Source organism: Schistocerca nitens, chromosome 1 (genome assembly GCF_023898315.1).
Source record: "Schistocerca nitens isolate TAMUIC-IGC-003100 chromosome 1, iqSchNite1.1, whole genome shotgun sequence".
Lineage (NCBI taxonomy): Eukaryota > Metazoa > Arthropoda > Insecta > Orthoptera > Acrididae > Schistocerca > Schistocerca nitens.
This window is the reverse complement of record NC_064614.1, coordinates 380,069,397-380,081,755: the sequence shown is the minus strand read 5'-3', so window position 1 is coordinate 380,081,755 and position 12,359 is coordinate 380,069,397. Positions and strand designations below refer to the sequence as shown.

Sequence of the window (12,359 nt, the reverse complement as noted above, 5' to 3'; positions counted from 1 at the left end):
TAGCGTTGCCTAAGAACTGTAAACAACATAACCCACTACATTGTCGTATACTATTTGTGTCCATCTGTAAGCGACGTCCTCCTCCTCCCCCCATTTTCAATGATGGACTTCATATAGTGCCTCCTTAACTTTTCTCCGCAGTCTGTCTCATGTCGTAATAACTGCTGTGAATTATCACTGTTCCAAGTTGTTCACATTCTGTTATCATCTGCTGTTTTCCTACTACCGAATTCGTTTTGTGAGTTAACGCCAACGTGTCGTATAGTACACACTGACGTCACTACTCTGTTGTTCTGACGACGACCATCAATATGCCGCAGATATCAAGTATTTGCTCCAGCATCTGATTTATCTCTTGCGTGTCAGTCGAGAAGATATTCAACTGTTTTTCTTCAAGTTTAACTCATTTTCTGTAACTATGAGCGCTTTCTCTGATCACTTCACTACTTATTAGCAAATTTTGACAGGAAATTTAGTTTAAGCGCTCTGCATTTTTTACTTGTGACGTACCTTAAAATACGTTACCACCAACTGCGTTCGTATACAACACTGTTCGGCTCTATAATTATGTATATTCGCTATAAAATACAGCTGTTAATGTTAATGTCGTATATAACGTCTCCAGAGCTCGAAATAAAAATCGAAATAATGAATGCGCAGCATCGGTTTCGGTATAAACAGAAATTAGTTATCAGTTTTTAAACTTTAGTTAAAAAAGAAATAATTAGAAATTGTAAGTGGTCCATTCAACAGTGCTGCTTAAATCTCTGTAGGTCACAATAATAAATTTTGGAGATTATGTTTTTGATTCTGGTGAATTGTGAAGTGGCTGGTACTTACAGCATTGTAACTGAAAGAATAGCAATAAGAAAATTCATACCATTTTATTCTGTCTAGCTCTTTCCTGGTTGATTATAATATATTACCTTTGAAAGCCATATTAGACAACCTTCCGAAACTGTGAGGCACAGCCGCGTGGGATTAGCCGAGCAGTCTAAGGCGCTGCAGTCACGGACTGTGCGGCTGGTCCCGGCGGAGGTTCGAGTCCTCCCTCGGGCATGGGTGTGTGTGTTTGTACTTAGGATAATTTAGGTTAAGTAGTGTGTAAGCTTAGGGACTGATGACCTTAGCAGTTAAGTCCCATAAGATTTCACACACATATGAGGCACACTGAACAAAACTGAAGACAGTCTTCAAATGATTCTGTCAATGTGATACACAGAAAATCTTCGTACAATAGTTGCAGCATACCACTATAAGCGTATATTTTAATTTTACCAGTGACACTCTCGAATAACTCAAGTTTGAACGTGAGTTCTCGTCTGCTGGGCTGCAGTAATGTTCCGTTGCAAAGTAAAAATGATAACTCCTTCCATTGTGTTGACATTATTCACTGCGATGTAGCAATGTAAACATCGTACTGTCAGTACTGTCCGTTAGAGAAGAAATGGTATTTCAAGGAGAAAGAATATAGTTTGCATCATTTGAGGTATTACCCACGCGGCTGAAAATTTAATGTCAGTATTATATACGACTTCTTTGTATCACACATTTGTCGCCTATCATATGAGCATCTTCTGTGCTCGGTTCTTATTTTAGTCGACGTTGAAGCATTTTTCAATAATGAGCCTCGGTACAACCCCACTAACGCCTGAAGGCATCTCTTAAATGAATAAGAATCAACTAGATTGGTGTCAAATATTAGTAAGGGATTGTATGTGAGACGATGTCTGCATGAATGGAAGTAAAAGTGAAGCGCAGAAAACCTGAAAAGAAGCTGGAAGCATTTGAAATGCGATGCCGCGAAGGTTTGTCATCAGCGAAGTAAGAGAGTACAAAATAAAGTACCTGAAACGGCACATAACAAAAGAAATCTAAGAAAAACTATTGTCCGAAGAATAACGCAAGATAAGCATTCAAAAAACACAGTATCAAACTTGTGACTTAAAAAAGCCTTAGCGTTAGTAGGGCGCTGCATGCGCTGTACGCTGTTTATGAGCTGCTTCAATAACGTTTTAGTTTAGAAAGGAAATAAATGAATCTTAAATAATATTGTGATTACCAGGATAAGCTAATGCTTGAATAAAAACTATTTATTAACATACAGGTCGTCCTTTGAAATATTTACAAGCTGTGGGAAATTTAACGACCAGTGCACCGTAGAAAGTGTTGCGCTTCATAATTTAAGTTCACAGTATCAGTTCTTTTCAAGTGGTTAATGTCGACTCACTCTGCCTCGTGCCGATACGTCATAGCGGCAACTCCGCCGTTTCTCGCGAATTCCAGCAGGTGGACGCAAAATGCTCCGCTAAACAGACACGTCCGGCAGCTTTTACGAGCCATTAAGACGCCTATTCGCTCTCTGTGTATTTGTGGATGAGAAAGAGAGCGATGAGAGAGAGAGAGAGAGACAGAGACAGTATTACGCACTCGCTCCTGTGTAACGTTTTAATAGCGGAGCACAGTTTACCGCCGAATGCTCTCTCTGTGCACCTTCTTATCAGCGGATTTCAACGACACTAAACTCTCGTCACCGTACTCCACTCGGTTGCCCATACAGCAGAGCGACAGGAAAACTGGTTAGGGAGGTTATTCTGTTTCGCTGGCAACAGCGCATGTGAAATGTAAGTCACGGTGACTTTCTTAACAGGTTTTCGTGTCGCCTAAGAATATTTTATGTCTTACCTCTCGCTACAGTATTCAGTACATCTAAATGCACCTCAAGGAAGAACGTCGCTCAATAAACACTTTGCAAATACGAGGCGATTGTTTGGGTTCGTAATTAAATGTACCTGGTAAGCTGCAGTCAGTCCATTCATGAACTATGCCGCCTGTATCTGCTTTAGTCGCAAGAATGTATCCTGAAATATGCCCTGTATTAAAATACCCTCTGATATATAATGTTAAGACCAATAAATAATTAGATAACGCTGTGAGACTCCAAAGGTTACAGAGTAAAATCATCAGTGAAGAGTAGGGGAAGTCTATTTCTTTTGCAGAGCAATAATAATGGCACTAATAGACTATTTAAGTGGTTTCCACAAACGTATCAAGTTCTGATGGTCTAGCATTTACAGTGTGTAAGTAACTCGGCTTGTAGTAAAGATAGTTGCAGTGAGCATGTCTGCCTCAAATGCTAGCCTAGCTGTATTACCTAAAAATTCTGAACGGTCACTAGCACAAGGCACACACGTTATTTATAAAGTGACGAGGTGCGAACACGTTCTGCAAACTCCAACCGCAAACCTGCCTTCTGTTCTGAAAGGCGATGCTAAAAAAAAGAGCCGAAGCTTGCTGTTCACTGTCGTTATCTAAAGATCGCAATGATAGTTCAGGAAAACTGCTGTCTTTGCTGAAGACAGAATGAACATTATGTGGAAGCTCCGGCAACAACACATCAAATTTTGCAAATAATGGCAAGGCATTGCGTATAACTTTTAAAAGCTTTAAGTAGAAATACATGTAATTCTATTCAATGCATAGTTAAGTCACCAAGACACACACAACATATATGCATGAAACACGAGATACAAAGAGCCACGACGCGTGAAATAATTGAACAAAAGGCAATTCGTATGTATATGAATATACCGAAAGATCATTATACCGGTATGTGATGAGTTCCAATTCCCTAATATTTGGATGGATTAACGGAAACCCAGTTCTGTACCGTGCTTCGAAAGTCATCCGTCTTAAAAACTCTCTCTCTCTCTCTCTCTCTCTCTGTTAACATTCACATAAAATAGAGCCACAACAAACGACATTACATATGAGAACACCACGCCGTACACGGCCCGTATTTGGATGTCATTTCAATACAGAACCTCGCCGCTGTCCTCCTTGGTTAAATGCTTAAGTGTAATTCAGACCGAATTGTAGATACACCAACTAGACTTATGTCACTAGACTTTATTGGTCTTCGTGTACCTGCCTAGGAACTAACAAGACGCGTGAACATGGATTAAAGCAAGAGGTATTTAAAAACGAAATGAAGGAACACAATTAATAAAAGCCCGCAAATTAATGGGGGTAGGACGTCAAACTGGCCGACTCGGACCAGGAGAGGAACCACAGGACATTTTAATTTCCACTGTCTATACTTTTACAAATAAATTCATAAAAATCAATCAGCATGAAGATGAAGGATTCAGGATTCACACTCCAGCAGAGGAAGTTCAAAAACACAACAAAATAATTTTTTTTTTTTTACGTGTGAAATTTCATCATTTTTTTCACTTACTATTGGCTACATTTGTTGCTATCTGTCCACTTTTCTTCATAAGTAAGAAAGATTCTTCGATGAATTTTAAGCAGCATAAAACGCCATACTTACAGGTGTATGAAACTCGAGAATTTTCCAAATCTATTGAAAACTGTGGTAGAAATTCAGATAACTAACTATACAATTTTAGTTTTTTCTAAACATGACGTTTAAAATGTAACAGCACATTCATTTCTTCATAAATTAAATAAATTCTAGAGTTCCATACACCAATAAGTATGGTTTGCATGTTGTTGTTGTTGTTGTTGTGGTCTTCAGTCCTGAGACTGGTTTGATGCAGTTCTCCATGCTACTCTGTCCTGTGCAAGCTTCTTTATCTCCCAGTACCTACTGCAACCTACATCCTTCTGAATCTGCTTAGTGTATTCATCTCTTGGTCTCCCTCTACGATTTTTATCCTCCACGCTGCCCTCCAATACTAAATTGGTGATCCCTTGATGCGTCAGACAATGTCCTACCAACCGATCCCTTCTTCTAGTCAAGTTGTGCCACAAACTCCTCTTCTCCCCAATTCTATTCAATACCTACTCATTAGTTATGTGATCTACCCACCTTATCTTCAGCATTCTTCTGTAGCACCCCATTTCGAAAGCTTCTATTCTCTTCTTGTCCAAACTAGTTATCGTCCATGTTTCACTTCCATACATGGCTACACCCCATACAAATTCTTTCAGAAACGACTTCCTGACACTTAAATCAATACTCGATGTTAACAAATTTCTCTTCTTCAGAAACGCTTTCCTTGCCATTGCCAGTCTACATTTTATATCCTCTCTACTTCGACCATCATCAGTTATTTTGCTCCCCAAATAGCAATGGTTTGCATGCTGTGCAGAATTCATCGAAGTCTCTCCCTTATTTATGAAGAAAAGTGTACCTATAGCAACAAATGCAGCCAAAAATGAGTGAAAAAATGAAGAAATTTCACGCGTAAAAATTTTTTATTTTGTAATGTTTTTGAACTTCCACTGCTACGAGAGTGAATCCTAAATTTTTCCTGGTCTTGCTGGCAAATTTTTATGAATTTATTTGTAAAATTGGAAATTAAAATGTCCTGTGGCGCCTCTCCTGCTCCAAATCGGCCCGTTTGACGTCCTACGCCCCTAAGCACTTTGAACACCTCTGGCTGGTAATTCTTTGAATAATTAAAACTGAAGATCGCTATTACAAAGATTTCTGGCTGCCTTCGGGAGTCGCATAGAGATCCTGTCACTTCAGAAGAGTTACAGCTGTGGATGCTGTGCTCTTGAGATGGTTCTCCGTGTTGTTGGGTGGTGGGGCCGTTGCTGCATGCTCCAGTTACGGGCGCAGTGCTGGTGCCCCTGCAGACAGACATGTGTTGCATAACGGGGCGGCGCCACAGCTGGGCAGCACCTCGGCAGCTGTTTGCTCCGTGTCCCCCGTCCCAGCCACGCTGCACTCGCCACGGCTCCTCCTCTGGCTTAACCATCCAACCTATCGTCTCGTGTCAGTCCAAACAGAGCTGCACTGTGCACTGTGGGCAGGCACCGCAAAGAACTGTTATATTCCACTATGATGGACACAGACTGTTAACAAAGGTCCAAGCATACGAAGTAGGTTTCCTGACATGTGAGTTGCTCGAAGACTTATGAAGTAATACAGGTGACTGATAAGTTACTCCCGGTTTGTAAACAAACATAATTTCATTAATTAAGAACCAATTTTCTTTGAACCACTTTTGTTTCACAGTCATCAGGAAACAATTGCTGCACATAATGTGCCTTCCGTGGCGTAAAAGTGAGACCTTTCTTAAGAATCGTTGCAACTACGTAACGTGAAAGACCACTTCCACGAGATCCTTGACGTAATGATTTCGTAAGGCCGTCGTGAATATTTCGGGAACTCGGTCAACATTCTCTGGTGTCCTCGAAGTTGGTGGTCTTCGTGATCTTCTTGCATCGGCGACACTCCCTGTTTCAATAATTAGGAATGGCTATTTTTATCTGTTTTTGCATCCATTGTTGCATGGATCCCTTGTTTAGCCCTCCAACACTTTAGTACTCGCATTACAGATCCCCAGACCTCATAACGAGTTGCTGTTTTGGCCCGTTCTTCCACAGTCAACACACGAGGTATTTTCCAACTGAAACAAAAGAAAAAATTGTATGAAACACAACCTCAAGGAGTGCTGTCTCTAACAAAGATAGTTAAAAGAAAATTGGTTCATAAACAAAGAAATTATAACTATTTAAAAATAGGGATTGACTTATCAGATGTGGCCGAGCGGCTCTAGGGGCTTCAGTCCGGAACCGCGGTGCTTCTACGGTCGCAGGTTCGAATCCTGCCTCAGGCATGGATGTGTGTGATGTCATTAGGTTAGTTAGGTTTAAGCAGTGATAAGTCTAGGGGACTGATGACCTCAGATGTTAAGTCCCAAAGTGCTTAGAGCCTTTTGAACCATTTGAAGTTATCAGACGCCCTGTAGAAGCCAGTACATAGTTCTGGACGGCGGGTGTTCGTCAGAGACAAGAATAGCGTCAGGAGTGGCCAAGAAAGTGTGATCCGACTGCTCTTGTGCTCTGTATGAATAAATGAGCTGAAGGACCGGCTGAGCAGAAGCCTGCGGCTGTTTGCTGATGACGTGTACGGGAAAGTATCGTCGCCGAGTGACCGCGTGATGAATGGCAAATTATTCTAAAGGTAGAAAAATTTAATTTAATGCAGATGAGTGGGAAAATCGGTAGTGTGATATTCGAAGATAGTACTGGTGGTGTGTTGCTTGACTTGACGCAGTCATAACAATTAAATATCTAGCAGTAGCGTTACATAGCGATATGAAATGAAACGAGGACGTATGGTCAATAGTAGGGAAGGAAAATGGTCGATTTCGGTTTATTGGGAGAATTCTAGGGAAGTTTAGCTCATCTACAAACGGGACCAAGTACAGAACAGTAATGCGGCCCATTCTTGAGTACCGCTCGAGTACTTGGTATCCCACCATATTGGATTAAACGGAGACATGGGATCCGCTTTCAGCACAACACAATTTTGTTTTTTTCCTAAACATGTTTCACTGCAGTTGCAGCATCATCAGTGGGCTTTTATTTTATAGCTGTTAAACATAAAGAATGATCTTTACTGTTTGTACACACGTAAATATTAGCTTTTAATTCGTAATTACAGATTTTCAAAAAAAGATTTAAAATTATGAATTCATACCTTTTTACCACATAGTGTGGTTTTCCTGATGTGTTATGTTTTTACAGTGACTGATTTCTTTCACAGTTCGTCACCTGCAACCACATACAACTTAGTGAAGACAGAATTATTTAAGCAAAAATTACGATTTGGAGACTGTTATGGCTATGCCTGAAACTAATTAATTCTATTGGAAGGTTGTGTGTGTGTGTGTGTGTGTGTGTGTGTGTGTAAAGGGAGAGAGAGGGAGAGAGAGGGGGAGAGAGAGAGAGAGAGAGAGAGAGAGAGAGAGAGAGAGAGAAGGTTTAAGGATTAATGAAAAATCCTTAAACCTACTCTCTCTCTCTCTCTCTCTCTCTCCTCCCCCGCCCCCTCCCTTTACACACACACACTTCTGAGAGATACAGAACACCTTCAACTGTTCCACTGTCCGCCATTTTGTTTTTACAGCTGGTAAACAGTGAAACAGTGACAGTGACAGCTTAACAACACAATGAAGAAGATGAGAAAAACAGAAAACGTAAGTGAAACATAATGTAAGTAGACACACACACACACACGCACACGCAACCTTCCACATAGAATAAATTAATTTCAGGCATAACCGTGACAGTCTCCAAATCGTAATTTTACATAAATAATATTGTCTACACTAAGTGGTATGAGGCTGTAGACGAAGGAAATCAGTCACTGTAAAAACATAGCGCATTGGGAAAACCACACCATGTGGTGAAAAGGTATGAATTCATAATTTTATGCCTTTCTTCGAAAATCTGCAATTACGATTTAAAAACTAGTATTTACGTGTAAACAAAGAGTAAAGTTCATTCTTTGTGCTTAACAGCCATAAAATAAAAGCCCACTGTTGATGCTGCAACTGCAGTGAATCATGTTTGGAACAAAAAAACAAAATTGTGTTTTGCTACAGGCGGACCCTATCCAAAAGCATATGTATTGTTAAAGCAAACACGGACAAAAAATAGCTTCAACCCCAAGATGATTAGGAGGCATCGAAGTAATTCAGAGGCGGGCTGCTGCATTTGTTACCGGTGGGTTGGAGCAAAGTGCGAGTATTTCGGAGGCGCTTCACGAACTGAAATGGGAATACCCTGAGCGAAGACGATATTCTTTTCGCAAAACACTATTGAGAAAAATGTAGAGAACTGGAATTTGAGTCTGACTGCAGAATGAGTCTACTGCTGCCTACCTATATTCCTCGTAAGAATCACGAAAACAAGATAATTGGAATTAGGGTTCGCACGGAGGCATATGGATAGTCGTTTTTCCCTTCTTCATCTGCGAATGGAACAGGAAAGGCAGGCCTCTCGGGCTGGTAGTCTCACAGAGCCGCAGGGAAATCTTTTGTTGTTTGAACAAGGAATGGGAAGGAAGTAGCAGGCCATCTCTGAAAAAAGGTATGTGATTTTCACCAGGCTACCTCGATAGGAACAACATTACTGGTGCTGGCGACGGAGTCCCTTTGTGGCTCGCAATTTTAACTTCTCAGAAATGCTAAACGCAGAGCATAGTATTGCGTAAGGAGTGAAACAATTCGGTCTCAACGTGGTGAGAGCCCCGGCTGTATCGCATGACCCGGGAAATGGCGAAACCCCGTGGCGACGGCGGCCGCTGATGCAACGGTGGCCGATCTGCGACCCTGACCTGCCAGAGGCAGCGCCCCGGGGCTTATCTGCTGGTCGCTGGACCACGGCTGCAAAGCGACACTTGCGCCCACCGTGCATCTCATCTCACACTTTCCGCCATTCTCCCGCAGGAGCTGATGCAAATGGGGCGTCTTGAGTATCATGACCCTCACCCTTCCCCCTCCTGCCCATGGAACATTTTACTACAAACAAACACTGTTATATGTATATATCAATTTAGAAATTTCTCCGATAAAATCTAGAAAATGAACTATCACGGAGACTAAGAACATCTATAGAATTACAAGCTATAAAATGAAACTGTGGATCAGCGAGAAGTGGCATACAAATTTCATTTTCTTGTCCGTTTCGCTTGTGAGCGCGAGCGCCTTAGAACTGGGAAATCACAGTGCGTTGCAGTGACTTAAGCGAAATAAACGACACTAACTCACACTTCCAGTAGCCACCAGCCACACGTTAAATGCATCTGGTTGTGTACACGCAAACGTACTACAGTTACCGTAAACTCTATGGTCATGTGCAAGCAAGATCCCTGTGGATTAGACGTTGACGGGAAACTACCGCACTGAGTTTGATGCAACACATACGAGTGAATACTATTACACCATTAAACTTTGTCAAACAATCGCTGCTTTTACTGGGGTAAATCCAGTACAAGCTCATACTTTGAATACTGCACACTTCGTCCACTTTACGCAAACTGAGCAAATAGGCTGGTGCTTTTTGCACCAGTTGTGGGCTAAGGTGTGCCTTAAGGGGCTTATGGAGCCACCATTTAGTTGATGGGCGATTCCTGAGAAAACCCGATGAACATGGTTTTATGGTGCCGAAACCGGGCCGCGGAATCCAAGATGGTTATGCACAGCAATAGGGTGAAATTTTTACGTTATATTCCTAAGGTCCCGATCTCGAACAGCTTTGAAAATTTTCTTGATTTTTTTCCGTTTCCGAGATACAGAGTTTAGAAGTTACCTTACATGTACATGTAAAATACGCACATAAAATCCGGCGTGAGGCGAAATCTAAACAATAAATAGCCACAGCAAATCTTCCTGTTTTGGAAAATCTTTGTCCATTACGGAGAAAAACCCATAAACGTGGTTTTGGGCATCAAAGCCGAGCAGCGGATTCCAAAACTGCTATACACAGCAAATGACTGTGAAGTTTACGATATATTCCTAACATCCCACTCTCGGAATCATTATCCATTTCCGAGATACAGATATTCAATGTTACCTACTAATATCAAAGAAATATTAGTGTGCATTTTAGGGTCTGTTACTCTTACGTGACTCATCATTACGCGAATGTCACCTGCGGATTTGGTTTCAGTGCCATGACAACTGTTTTGATCTAACAAAAAAAGTAGAGGGAGAGAGAGAAGCTGTATGCAATTGAAGCGGGTTCTTAATCCCAAACGCGATAACGAAGGCGACTCTGGTACTGAAACAGGAGACAGTAACAGAGAGACTCAAGGAGATAATGAAAATGTGTTGGGCTGAATGAATGAGTGAGAATGGGCAAGTGGGAGCAGACAGGCGTGAGCGAATTACAGTTATGGACCAGTGAGTGCGTGCGAATTACAGTTACGAGATTTGGAGTGAGAGGTGAGTTACATATTAAAAACGACGCGAATAAGTGTGCATGCCAGAATTTTTGGGAAAATTTTTGAAGGTGCTTAGGAAGGTAGAATGATGCAGCTGGTACCCACTTTTCTGTGAGAGTCCTTTAAACAGGAACATGCCTGCCTTTTTGTGCTCCGATAGGAGCAATTTTTCGTTTCTTACACATGCGTCTGAAATTCAGAATCGGTTCTTAAAAAACATTCAAAATACACAGTAAAAAAAAAAAACAGAATAAAAGTATAGTTCCGCTCTTACGGACGTTAGTGCAAATATTTCATGTTAACAGCAGATTAGTAACACCATTAGAATTAATCTGTATTGCAAGTGAGCGTGGTTAGATGTGCCAGTCAAACATAACAACATGATTCCTTTTATGTCCATGGATCATTAGGGTGCAATATATTGAGTAGTAGCAACTTAAGTAAGTAAAGCAGTCATCGGTCCAAAGACTGTTCTGAACACCTCATTACTTTACTAGGCGTGGTCCAGTGTGAAATGGTACTCCGTTGCCTTTTTCCGACCTTTGAACTGACTTACACAGCCCGTTCCAGGGGGACTTATAACTAAATGTGGGTTCCGAACCACGGTGCAATTTGACATTTTTCACATCAACAAATCACTGTGAAACGTGAAATAAATGATAAGTAACAGATAAAAATTCTGGGACTGACTGGGGATACCTGGTAGGAATTTATACACACATATTTGGCAGTGGTCATCCTTAGGTTCTACATTTTAACATCCTGTGAAATATTTTTTTTAAACTTATGTAACTACGGAAGTGTGTTTTCATGCGATCTCGAACTTATTGAAATGCAAACTGCATACAACTGGGATGACCTTCCCAAACGACGATATTGTACGGTACCGTGTTTGCGGATCGTCTGATTACAGACAGGCTATAACCTTCTGTTTAATGGTAATGGACGTGCACGAAATTACACATACGAGTTTTCAGCGAGGCGGCAACAACTAAGAACAGTCATAGCGGCACTGTAGAGATATAAATCCGTTTCCCCACCAATAATTTTTGAATATGACTCTCTGTCATTCTTATATGATAATGATTACCGAAACCGGAACACTCCCATCCCATTGCGATACTGTACGATACAATGCTTATGAAACGTTCGACTGCTGCCAGCACGCAAACATCGATCTTGTGAATACAGATATGCACCAAACAGAAATCTTTTTATTTACAAATTTATAGGTGAGTAGCAAGTACGGAAGTTGCAATTGATTACAATTTCCCACAGAACTGAAGATTTTGGCCTCTGACGAGCGAAACCGGTTGCCAAACGACTTTCTATGCGACTTGTGGCTACTCCAAAATTTTATTTCTTACTGTGGCAGTTCCCTCTGCAAAAGATATCTGATCTCGATCAATAATAAGCCGTGTTTAACATGGGGTGCTTTCCAGGTGCTCGTCCATGGGCTAGCACACATGGATGAGCGTGCGTTCTGAAATAGTAGCCCACTTACAGACTGAGCACACCTGCTACCTACAGCTAATCCGACGCGGTTCGTGGATGCGCAGGTAGAACCGGCAAACCACCCATTACATTAATTATATATATATATATATATATATATATATATATATATGATTATTATTAAAATACTAGA

General features: G+C 41.1%; 1 protein-coding gene across 1 annotated transcript in view; it reads left to right on the top strand.

The window, feature by feature from the left end:
* The window catches only part of LOC126248391 (uncharacterized), an 824,863-nt gene that overhangs the window by 384,360 nt on the left and 428,144 nt on the right, over positions 1-12,359 (top strand). The gene's annotated exons all lie outside the window — the stretch shown is intronic.